The following is a 12984-nucleotide window of genomic DNA, read 5'->3' on the forward strand; positions in this document are numbered from 1 at the left end:
TCCAAAATAATCTTCTTTGTCTCCATGTGACACATCCAAGTTATGCTGATGCAAGAGGTGGGCTCCCATGGCCTTGGGCAGTTCTGTCCCTGTGGCTTTGCAGGGGACAGCTCCACTCCTGGCTGCTTTCATGGGATGGTGTTGAGTGTCTGCATCTTTTCCAGGTGCACAGTGCAAGCTGTGGGTGGATTTACCATTGTGGGGTCTGGAGTATGGTGGCCTTCTTTTCACAGCTTCACTAGGCAGTTCCCCAGTGGGAACTCTGTATTGGGGCTTCAACCCCATATTTCCCTACCACACTGCCCTAGCAGACATTTTCCATGAGGGCTCTGCCCCTGCAGCAAACTTCTGCCTGGACATCCAGGCATTTCCATACATCCTCTGAAAACTAGGTGGAGATTCCCAAACCTCAATTCTTGATTTCTGTGCACCCACAGACCCAATACCACATGTAAGCCACCAAGGCTTAGGGATTGCATCCTTTAAAGCAACAGCCTGAGCTGTATGTTGGCCCCTTTTAGCCACAGCTGGAGCTGAAGCAGCCAGGATGCAGGTCACCATATCTTGAGGCTTCATAGAGCAGAGGGGCCTTAGCCCTGGCTCACAAAACCATTTTTCCCTTCTAGGCCTCCTGACTTACCATGGGAGGTGCTACTGTAAAGGGACATGCCCTGGAGACATTTTCCCCATTCTCTTGGTGATTAATATTCAGTTCCTCATTACTTATGCAAATTTCTACAGTGGGCTTGCATTTCTCCCTAGAAAATGTTTTTTCTTAGACCTTTGACAAAATTCAACAACGCTTCATGCTAAAAACTCTCAATAAACTAGGTATTGATGGGATTTATCTCAAAATAATAAGAGCTATCTATGACAAACCCACAGCCAATATCATACTGAATGGACAAAAACTGGAAGCATTCCCTTTGAAAACTGGCACAAGACAGGGATGCCCTCTCTCACTACTCCTATTCAACATAGTGTTGGAAGTTCTGGCCAGGGCAATCAGGCAGGAGAAGGAAATAAAGGCCATTCAGTTAGGAAAAGAGGAAGTCAAATTGTCCCTGTTTGCAGATGACATGATTGTATATCTAGAAAACCCCATCATCTCAGCCCCAAATCTCCTTAAGCTGATAAGCAACTTCAGCAAAGTCTCAGGATACAAAATCAATGTACAAAAATCACAAGCATTCTTATACACCAATAACAGACAAACAGAGAGCCAAATCATGAGTGAACTCCCATTCACAATTGCTTCAAAGAGAATAAAATACCTAGGAATCCAAGTTACAAGGGATGTGAAAGACCTCTTCAAGGAGAACTACAAACCACTGCTCAGTGAAATAAAAGAGGATACAAACAAATGGAAGAACATTCCATGCTCATGGGTAGAAAGAATCAATATCGTGAAAATGGCCATACTGCCCAAGGTAATTTATAGATTCAATGCCATCCCCATCAAGCCACCAATGACTTTCTTCACAGAATTGGAAAAAACTACTTTAAAGTTCATATGGAACCAAAAAAGAGCCCACATCGCCAAGTCAATCCTAAGCCAAAAGAACAAAGCTGGAGGCATCACGCTACCTGACTTCAAACTATACTACAAGGCTACAGTAACCAAAACAGCACAGTACTGGCACCAAAACAGAGATATAGATCAATGGAACAGAACAGAGCCCTCAGAAATAATGCCACATATCTACAACTATCTGATCTTTGACAAACCTGACAAAAACAAGCAATGGGGAAAGGATTTCCTATTTAATAAATGGTGCTGGGAAAACTGGCTAGCCATATGTAGAAAGCTGAAACTGGATATCTTCCTTACACTGTATATAAAAATTAATTCAAGATGGATTAAAGACTTACATGTTAGACCTAAAACCATAAAAACCCTAGAAGAAAACCTAGGCAATACCGTTCAGGACATAGGCATGGGCAAGGACTTAATGTCTAAAACACCAAAAGCAATGGCAACAAAAGCCAAAATTGACAAATGGGATCTAATTAAACTAAAGAGCTTCTGCACAGCAAAAGAAACCACCATCAGAGTGAACAGGCAACCTACAGAATGGGAGAAAATTTTTGCAACCTACTCATCTGACAAAAGGCTAATATCCAGAATCTACAATGAACTCAAACAAATTTACAAGAAAAAAACAAACAACCCCATCAAAAAGTGGGCAAAGGACATGAATAGACACTTCTCAAAAGAAGACATTTATGCAGCCAAAAAACACATGAAGAAATGCTCATCATCACTGGCCATCAGAGAAATGCAAATCAAAACCACAGTGAGATACCATCTCACACCAGTTAGAATGGCAATCATTAAAAAATCAGGAAACAACAGGTGCTGGAGAGGATGTGGAGAAATAGGAACACTTTTACACTGTTGGTGGGACTGTAAACTAGTTCAACCATTGTGGAAGTCAGTGTGGCGATTCCTCAGGGATCTAGAACTAGAAATTCCATTTGACCCAGCCATCCCATTACTGGGTATATACCCAAAGGATTATAAATCATGCTGCTATAAAGACACATGCACACGTATGTTTATTGTGGCACTATTCACAATAGCAAAGACTTGGAAACAACCCAAATGTCCAACAACGATAGACTGGATTAAGAAAATGTGGCACATATACACCATGGAATACTATGCAGCCATAAAAAATGATGAGTTCATGTCCTTTGTAGGGACATGGATGAAGCTGGAAACCATCATTCTCAGCAAATTATCACAAGACAAAAAACCAAACACTGCATGTTATCACTCATATGTGGGAATTGAACAAAGAGAACACGTGGACACAGGAAGGGGAACATCACACAACGGGGACTGTTGTGGGGTGGGGGGAGTGGGAAGGGATAGCATTAGGAGATATACCTAATGCTAAATGAAGAGTTAATTGGTGCAGCACACCAACATGGCACATGTATACATATGTAACAAACCTGCACGTTGTGCACATGTACCCTTAAACTTAAAGTATAATAATAATAATAATAATAATAATAATAATAAAAGGATTTTCACACTGGAGCACCTTAAAAAAATGGTTTTTCTTTTCTATTGTATCATCAGCCTGCCAATTTTCCAAATTTTCATGCTCTGCTTCCTCTCGAAATCTTTGCCACTTAGGAGTTTCTTCTGCCAGATACATTAAATTATCTCTCTAAAGATCAATGTTCTACAGATCTTTTGGATAAGGGCAAAATGCTGCCAGTCTCTTTGTATACCAAGAGTGACCTTTACTCTGTTTCCCAAAAGTTCCTCATCTCCATCTGAGACCACCTCAGCCTGGACTTCATTGTCCATATCACTATCAACATTTTGGTCAAAGCCATTCAAGAAGCTCCAGAAAGTTCCAAACTTTCCCACACTTTCCAGTCTTTTTCTGAGCCCTCCAAACGGTTTTAACCTCTGCCTGTTACCCAGTTCCTAAGTCACTTCTATATTTTGTTTTTTTTTTAAAAAAAAATATTATTATTATTTTTGAGATGAAGTCTTGCTCTTTCACCCAGGCTGGAGTGTAGTGGCACGATCTTGGCTCACTGCAACCTCCACCTCGTGGGTTCAAGCGATTCTTCTGCCTCAGCCTCCTGAGTATCTGGGACTACAGGCACACGCCACCACATGTGGCTAATTTTTGCATTTTTAGCAGAGACGGGATTTCACCACATTGGTCAGGCTGGTCTAGAACTTCTGACCTCAGGTTATCCACCTACCTCAGCCTCACAAAGTGCTGGATTTACAGGCATGAGCCACCATGCCTGGCCCATTTTGGGGTATCTTTACAGCAGTACTCCACTGCCTCAGTACCAATTGATTGTATTAGGTCATTCTTATACTGCTTTGAAGAAGTACCCAAAACTGGATAATTTATAAAGAAAAGAGGATTAATTGACTCACAGTTCACAGGGCTGGGGAGGCCTCAGTAAACTTACAATCATGGTGGAAGAGGAAGCAAATATGTCCTTCTTCACTTGGCCACAGAAAGGAGAAGAATGAAGACTGAGCAAAGGGGGAAGCCCCTTATATAACCATCAGATCTCATAAGAACTTACTCTCATGACAATAGCTTGGGGGAAACTGCCCCCATTATTCAATTGTGTTCCTCCGGGTCCCTCCCACCACAAGAGGGGGTTATGGGAACTACAATTCAAAGTGAGATTTGGGTGTGGACACTACCAAACTGTATCACTATCTCTCAGGAATAATGTGAAAAGAAAATGTGAGCATTTATGTTGAAACCTGGGGTGAATAAATCGTTGTGTGAAACAGTGGTTCTCATTAGATTCACTGGAAACTTGTTAGAAATGTGAAGCAGTCAAACACCATCCCAAACCTACCGAATCAGAATTTCTAGGTATGGGGCCTTGTAATCTGTGTTTGAACAGGCCCTGCAGATGATTTGTGTGCTTAGTAAAGTCTGAGAACTACTGGTGTAAGGAATGTCATCTGTTTGTGTTGCAACACAAGGCACTAGAATCTTGCCTCCTATAGTTCTTTGACAATTCCTCGTCCTTTATATTCAAGGATTTTTCAAGGGGTCATGGGTAAAGATACTAATTTTTCACACATGGTTTTATGACATGAATTAACTATTTGATAAGTAATGAAATCATCTCCACATATAATTTTAAAAATAATTACAAATAGCACTATAACTTAGGTAAAGGTCAAATTTGTTACTAGTTTTAATTTTCACCTGTCTATGGAATTGAAGACACTATATTGTGTTTGGATCTAGGAAATACTGCTGCTTTGGTCTAACTCAGAATTCTCTTCTTATATTGCTCAAATTCTAGTTACTTTTTTCCTTCCTTCCTTCCTTCCTTCCTTCCTTCCTTCCTTCCTTCCTTCCTTCCTTCCTATTTTTCTTCTTTTCTTCCTTCAGTGTCTTATATCATCATGTTTGTTATCTATCATGTCATGTTTGCTCACTTTAAATAATGTCATTGGTACTATTAGTACTGTTCAAAATTTATTCACGCATTTTTTTATTCACTTTAGGTAAAAAATCTGTTAGAATAGCATAGAAGACAAAGGAAGGGAAAAGGAGGAGAGGAGAGGAGACCATCTAATGAAGGTATTGTGTTATAAAGTTTTTGTTGATTTTTATGCATGCATATTTTTAGTTGCGATGTGGAATATTTTCTTACTGTCAGTTGAATGGAAAAGAAACGCTTTGCATAATGCATACCTTTAGTTCCCTCATTCTCTCTCTCTCTCTCTTTCTCTTTCTTATATCTTATGCTTCCATGTTCCTGTCTTCTTCCAACACTGCTTTCATGTTAATGGTTTCATGTTTTATGCTTCATTTCTTTGGACAAAAAGAGTAAACCCAAATTGTTTACAAGCTAAAAAATGGAATCCTTGTTACAAAGAGATCATCTTTATTACAGATCTCTAGCTGAAGTTGTTCAGGGCTTTCCTATCAACTATTCCTATTTCACTGGTGGTTTGCAAAAATATTCTCACTGTATAAAATGGTATGTATTTTTTCACAATTCTGATTTCTTAATCTCCTATTTTAATGGTACTTTTGATAGGAATATAATAACTTATTGTAAGTATGTTATTTATAAAATTATGCACCAGGCAAAAGCTCCACGTGCTTTAATTCATTTAATATTAATTATAACTTTATAAAGTAAGAACTATCATTATCTCCACTTTACAGAAGAGTAAACTGAAGAAAAGAGAGTTTAAATGACATGTTCAGGATCACAGATTAATAAGTGGAAAAGCAGAGATTTAAGTGACGGTAGTCTTGTTACAGAACCCTTTGTCTTGACCTGCTACAAGATAACACTAAACGCATGACTTAAGGGTAGCGGTTATCCACAATTCCATTTCAAAAATCTCAACCTGTTTTTTCTATTTAGCAGTGCTAAGGGAAAGTGTAGATATTATCCTTCTCTAGGATTTTACCCAGTTTGGAATTTTAAATTTTGAATGTTTGAGGGAGATGGATACACGAGACTCTGAATTGTCAAGTTATTACTATTTCTGAAGAAGAAAAAGCTACTTTTCATGAAGAGCTTTAGGAAAAAATAAAGCAGGAGTTGGTTTACTTCTCTTTTACTCCCCAACCCCAACTTCCAGGCATTCAAGAATCTTCAGTGCTCAGAATTTCACAACAGAAAAGTACCTGAACTCTGAGGTATCTGCCAGGAATGCAAGAGAATTCCCTATTACATGAGTTTCAGTTGAGTATATATTTGACCTACTCTTTCCTTTTAAAACATTCATATCCTTGGAGGATTTTATTTTACATTATTTTACTAGATTTAAAAATAGTTCATGTTTACATTCTTACCACATTTTATCTTCTTTCCCTTTTTTCCCCGCTTTTTGATTTTACTTATTTGGCTTTCTCTTGTTTCCCTATTCCTTCTTTTTTTTCTTTTCTTTTCCAAATCTGATGTTTTCCAGAGTAGGTGGGGAATAGGCTGAGGCCAGTAAGGCATTTTCTTTTGGAGGCAACATTTAACAGGGCACTGAAACACAATCTATCTATCTATCTATCATCTATCTATCTATCATCTATCTATCTATCTATCTATCATCTATCTATCTATCTATCTATCTATCTATGTATCTATCTACCTATTATCTATCTATCTATCTATCTATCTATCATCTATGTATCTATCTATCTATGTATCTATGTATCTATCTATCTATCTATGTATCTATCTATCTATCTATCGATCGATATAATATTTTCATGCACTATTTAAAAAAAATCCTCGGCAAATCATGGCACATGGATTAACTTGTTGTAAATAAATTTTTATTGGAACAAACACCAGGATTAGAGTGAGGTAAGGGAGGAAGATTTGTACAAGTATAGGATCAAATCCTGTCTTTATTTTAAGATGTTCTATTTTGTATTTTACATTTTACATTAAAATATTGCAGTAAATATGTTTATATTGATTATGTAGTTTTTTTTATTATACTTTAGGTTTTAGGGTACATGTGCACAATGTGCAGGTTTGGTACATATGTATCCATGTGCCATGTTGATTTCCTGCACCCATTAACTCGTCATTTAGCATTAGGTATATCTCCTAATGCTGTCCCTCCCCCCTCCCCCAACCCCACAACAGTCCATGGAGTGTGATGTTCCCCTTCCTGTGTCCATGAGTTCTCATTGTTCAATTCCCACCTATGAGTGAGTACATGCAGTGTTTGGTTTTTTGTCCTTGCGATAGTTTACTGAGAATGATGTTTTCCAGTTTCATCCATGTTCCTACAAAGGACATGAACTCATCATTTTTTTATGGCTGCATAGTATTCCATGGTGTATATGTGCCACATTTTCTTAATCCAGTCTATCGTTGTTGGACATTTGGGTTGGTTCCAAGTCTTTGCTATTGTGAATAGTGCCGCAATAAACATACGTGTGCATGTGTCTTTATAGCAGCATGATTTATAGTCCTTTGGGTATATACCCAGTAATGGGATGGCTGGGTCAAATGGAATTTCTAGTTCTAGATCCCTGAGGAATTGCCACACTGACTTCCACAATGGTTGAACTAGTTTACAATCCCACCAACAGTGTCAAAGTGTTCCTATTTCTCCACATCCTCTCCAGCACCTGTTGTTTCCTGCTTTTTTAATGATGGCCATTCTAACTGGTGTGAGATGGTATCTCACTGTGGTTTTGATTTGCATTTCTCTGATGGCCAGTGATGATGAGCATTTCTTCATGTGTTTTTTGGCTGCATAAATGTCTTCTTTTGAGAAGTGTCTGTTCATGTCCTTTGCCCACTTTTTGATGGGGTTGTTTGTTTTTTTCTTGTAAATTTGTTTGAGTTCATTGTAGATTCTGGATATTAGCCCTTTGTCAGATGAGTAGGTTGCAAAAATTTTCTCCCATTCTGTAGGTTGCCTGTTCACTCTGATGGTAGTTTCTTTTGCTGTGCAGAAGCTCTTTAGTTTAATTAGATCCCATTTGTCAATTTTGGCTTTTGTTGCCATTGCTTTATCAAAAAGCTTATCCACCATAATCAAGTGGGCTTCATCCCTGGGATGCAAGGCTGGTTCAACATACGCAAATCAATAAATGTAATCCAGCATATAAACAGAACCAAAGACAAAAACCACATGATTATCTCAATAGATGCAGAAAAGGCCTTTGACAAAATTCAACAACGCTTCATGCTAAAAACTCTCAATAAATTAGATATTGATGGGACGTATCTCAAAATAATAAGAGCTATCTATGACAAACCCACAGCCAATATCATACTGAATGGGCAAAAACTGGAAGCATTCCCTCTGAAAACTGGCACAAGACAGGGATGCCCTCTCTCACCACTCCTATTCAACATAGTGCTGGAAGTTCTGGCCAGAGCAATCAGGCAGGAGAAGGAAATAAAGGGTATTCAATTAGGAAAAGAGGAAGTCAAATTGTCCCTGTTTGCAGATGACATGATTGTATATCTACAAAACCCCATTGTCTCAACCCAAAATCTCCTTAAGCTGATTAGCAACTTCAGCAAAGTCTCAGGATACAAAATCAATGTACAAAAATCACAAGCATTCGTATACACCAATAACAGACAAACAGAGAGCCAAATCATGAGTGAACTCCCATTCACAATTGCTTCAAAGAGAATAAAATACCTAGGAATCCAACTTACAAGGGATATGATTATGTAGTTGTTTTGTACCTCGTTGATTTTTCCAACCTGATGCAGCTATCTCACTCACCTTACTCTGGTTCCAAACTTGGAATTCATAAGATTAAAAAAAAATCCTAGAATCCACTCCCATACTACAATTATTGTTTATTTCATGAAATCCACAACTAAAAATTTTCCAAAAAGGAAATGCTTCTCTCCTTATAGATCATATATAAGGATTAATAGACTTTAGTAAGTATTAAAATATGACTGGATGCAAAAATTTCAAGCACAAATTCCACATATCTATTTTAGTTTTCAAGTAAAATAAAATAAATGTTTGACATTTCAAACTTGGATCAATCCCAGTATCTAACACTTGGTATGCTCTTCAGATTTCCTAAAACTATAGAAGCTTATGCAATCCATAATGGTGGTCTGAATGACTTTCACACTTAAACTATTAAGAGTTCATCTAAGAATAAATACCACTAAACTTCTCTTTTTTGCCTTTACTCTTTGGTGTTACACACTGGCTTTGTTGAACTCCAGTCCTCCACAGAACAAACACTGATGGTATATTTCATAATATTTTCTTGGAGTAAGACCTAGTACAAACTGCCATAATCTTACAAAGGAAAGGGATCTTAGTCCCTCTTAGGTCAAGCACAATTAACTTTCCTCAAGCTGGCCTCAGTTGTCAGTCTATATCTATTACGAAGTGAATGTTTATATCCTCCCAAATTCGCATATTGAAATAAGTTCTAACCTTCAATATGATGATATTAGGAGATGGAGCCTTTGGGAGATAATTCGGTCATAAGAGTGGAGCCCACATCACTGTGATTAGCACCCTTATAGGAAGTGACAGGAAAACATCCTCTTTTCTTGCTCTCCAACATGTGAGATTAAGTCAGGGAGGCATCTGCACATCAAAAAGCTGACTCTCACCAGACATTGCTCTGCTGACACCTTGATCATGGACTTTTAGGTTCCAGAACTGTGAGAAATAAATGTTTATTGTTTAAGCCACCAAGTCTATGGTAATTTGTTATAGCACCATTAACTGACAAAGACATATACTTATGCTCAGACTTTATTTTGAGAGCTCTAGCAATCCACTAGGACTTCTGAAAAAGCTTCTGACATCAGCCTCTTGCAAGGCAGATAATCGTTGTCTTCCACAGAACCTGTACTCCTCTCCTTGATACTAGTTCAGTAGCCTAGATGCCACTGCCTTCAGGTAACATAGCACCAGTACTTTTGCTCTTGCACTATTATGCTCTGAGCCAATTTTCCCATTCGTACATGTCTCCTAACTGTAACTACCAATGATCAGGTATAGACTTGTTTCTTTCCTTCCTGAAGGTACTCATATTCTTATGTATATTAGATCCCCTTCCTCTCTTATGATTTGTTTTATATTTCAGCAAAGCCAAGTGATGGGTACTTTTATGGTCATAATGCCACATTTATTCTAAAATAGTAGTTTTCAGTAAAGATTTACAAGACCAAGAAGGCAAATTTTTTTCAAAAAGAATAAGTGAATGAATAAATAAATGAATGAAAAATGGCTTTTCCCTGTGGTGGGGCAATACTATTTTTTTCTTCCTTCTATTGTTTACTTACCTTAATCCATAGAGAAGAAAACTTCCTACATTCTGTCTTCTTGAAGATATTATTTTTCCTGAGGTAGTCAGAGCATTCAAGTTGACACACGGCCTGACATTGAGCCATATTTTCCAGAGGAAGGCAGTCACAATGTAAAAATTTCTTCTACTACATACCTTGACTTCTACTGTTATCCTTTCCTTGAGAAACAGTAGACTCCCACTACTGGCTCTTTCTTTTTATCATTCTTTTTTTATATATATACTTTAAGTTCTGGGGTACATGTGCAGAATGTGCAGGTTTGTTACATAGGTATACACATGCCATGGTGGTTTGCTGCACCCATCAACCCATCTTCTACATTAGGTATTTCTCCTAATGCTATCCCTCCCCCATCCCCCACCCCACGACAGGCCACGGTATGTGATGTTCCCCTCCCTGTGTCCATGTGTTCTCATTGTTCAACTCCCACTTATGATTGAGAATGTGCGGTGTTTGCTTTTCTGTTCTTGTGTTCGTTTGCTGAGAATGATGGTTTCCAGCTTCATCCATGTCCCTGCAAAGGACATGAACTCATGCTTTTTTACAACTGCATAGTATTCCATGGTGTACATTTGCCACATTTTCTTTATCCAGTCTATCATTGATGGGCATTTGCGTTGGTTTCAAATCTTTGCTATTGTGAATAGTGCTGCAATAAACATACATGTGCATGTGTCTTTATAGTAGAATGATTTATAATCCTTTGGGTATATACCCAGTAATGGGATTGCTGGGTCAAATGGTATTTCTAGTTCTGGATCCTTGAGGAATCACCACACTGTTTTCCACAATGGTTGAACTAACTTACAGTCCCACCAACAGTGTACATTTCCCTACACCCTCTCCAGCATCTGTTGTTTCCTGACTTTTAAATGATCACCATTCTAACTGGCATGAAATGGTATCTCATTGTGGTTTTGATTTGCATTTCTCTAATGACCAGTGATGACGAGCTTTTTTTAATATGTTTGTTGGTTGCATAAATGTCTTCTTTTGCGAAGTGTCTGTTCATATCCTTGGCCCACTTTTTGATGGGGTTGCTTTTTTTCTTGTAAATTTGTGTAAGTTCTTTGTAGATTCCTGATATTAGCCCTTTGTCAGATGGATAGACTGAAAAATTTTTCTCCCATTCTGTAGGTTGCCTGTTCACTCTAATGATAGTTTCTTTTGCTGTGCAGATTCTTAATGTGTTTGGCATTTTCTCCCAGTCTCCACCCTTTCATCTCATGCTAATCTCTCTTTTTCTTCCTTGATTGTAGAAGACCTTCAGTCCTGCATCCACAAAGTCAAAATTACATAAATCGATAGTTCCAGGATGTGCATACAGGTAAAATATCTTGGGTCCAGCTACAGACCCCTTAATCTCCATGTAGCAATGGTGCACATCAGCTTCTCAGAGGTTCTGCAGGTTCTGTGACACTTTTGTATCCTCTTACATTACTTTACATAGCATTTTACCCCCAACATAAGATCTAAGTTTGGTCACATCAAAAGTGGATACGTGTATACCTATGTTTTAGAATTGAGGACTGAAGATCTTTTCCTTTTCTTTTCTTCTCATCTCACATACCAAAAAAAGCCAAATGAATAAAACGGTATGTGTTAAAAAGATCATATACAGTTATATATTTCTCCCATATGGTGGTAATATTTTACAAATCCAATGAGAAAGTGATCAACTTTTTACAACAGTTGATTTAAGAATTGTGTAAAAATATACCATTTTTACCCAATACAAAGGAAGAAACAGAATACCCCAAAAGAATCAGGAGATAGGCATTCACATTTAGGAAAAAGAGCTCCTTTAAGCAATAAATTTGCTTAAACTTTATTTAATTATTTTGTATGTCAAATTCTTAGGTCAGGTAGAAGCAGCCAAAAATAATACTCACTTGTTGAAAAGCTATGCCAGTACTCTGTTACAATAGCTGTCAAAGACAGAATCTTTTCCTAAGGAATAATTAAAAATAGCACATTGTTTGGCACAATCAAGATGGAATTTAGCCAGTCTGTGCCACAATCTATAGGTTTCAGTATGACAATACCTGGGTGACAATAATTGAAAATTGCTTCAAAAAGTCATGAATTTAATTTGATTTCCCATCAAAGATGTGAGAACATATAATTGGTCTAAACAAACAACAACAACAAAAAAGATGCAATTAAAAGGGCTAAATTCTGACTGTGGTCACTATCCTGCTTTGCAGATGACATTAACCCTGTTTCCCAGTAGAACAAAGAACATTCTTCCAGTTTGGGTTTTTCTTTTTACCTCTCCTACAAATAAAAGTTTTTAAGAAGGCAACAGCCATAAAACCATGTTGGAAAGTAAAGGATGTGATCCATTAATTTATAAATACCTTCTCAAGGTTTTCCTTCTTAATAAATTAAGCATGTCAAGGTAAGTACGCCACTGGCAAAAAAATACTGCCATGCATCTTCATACCCCTAGTCACTAATTTGTACTGAATTCGACTTCTATATTTGAAAAATTACATTACTCTGTTTCTCTTTGTTTCTGAAAACAATTTGCTAATCACTGTCATCAAGAAGTTTGTTTTTCTCTTCATGCATCTTGCAAAAACAGTAGTTTGTGCTGGTTTCCCAAGGTCTACAAATATTTTGGTACTGCTGCAGTTCTGGCATATATTAACACTGTTTCAATGTGTAATGATGTATGAC

General features: G+C 37.6%; 1 long non-coding RNA gene across 1 annotated transcript in view; it reads right to left on the bottom strand.

Annotated features, from left to right (window-relative positions):
• Window positions 1-5213: 5213 nt before the first annotated feature.
• LOC115835885 overlaps window positions 5214-12984 on the bottom strand; it is a 36108-nt gene continuing 28337 nt past the window's right edge. The window contains exons 2-3 of the long non-coding RNA XR_004030843.1: window positions 9419-9649; window positions 5214-5333 (exon numbers count right to left, since the gene is read on the bottom strand). This is a non-coding gene — a long non-coding RNA (uncharacterized LOC115835885). The remainder of the gene's footprint in view (window positions 5334-9418; window positions 9650-12984) is intronic.

The sequence above is a fragment of the Nomascus leucogenys genome, chromosome 7b (genome assembly GCF_006542625.1).
Source record: "Nomascus leucogenys isolate Asia chromosome 7b, Asia_NLE_v1, whole genome shotgun sequence".
NCBI classification, from domain to species: Eukaryota; Metazoa; Chordata; class Mammalia; order Primates; family Hylobatidae; genus Nomascus; species Nomascus leucogenys.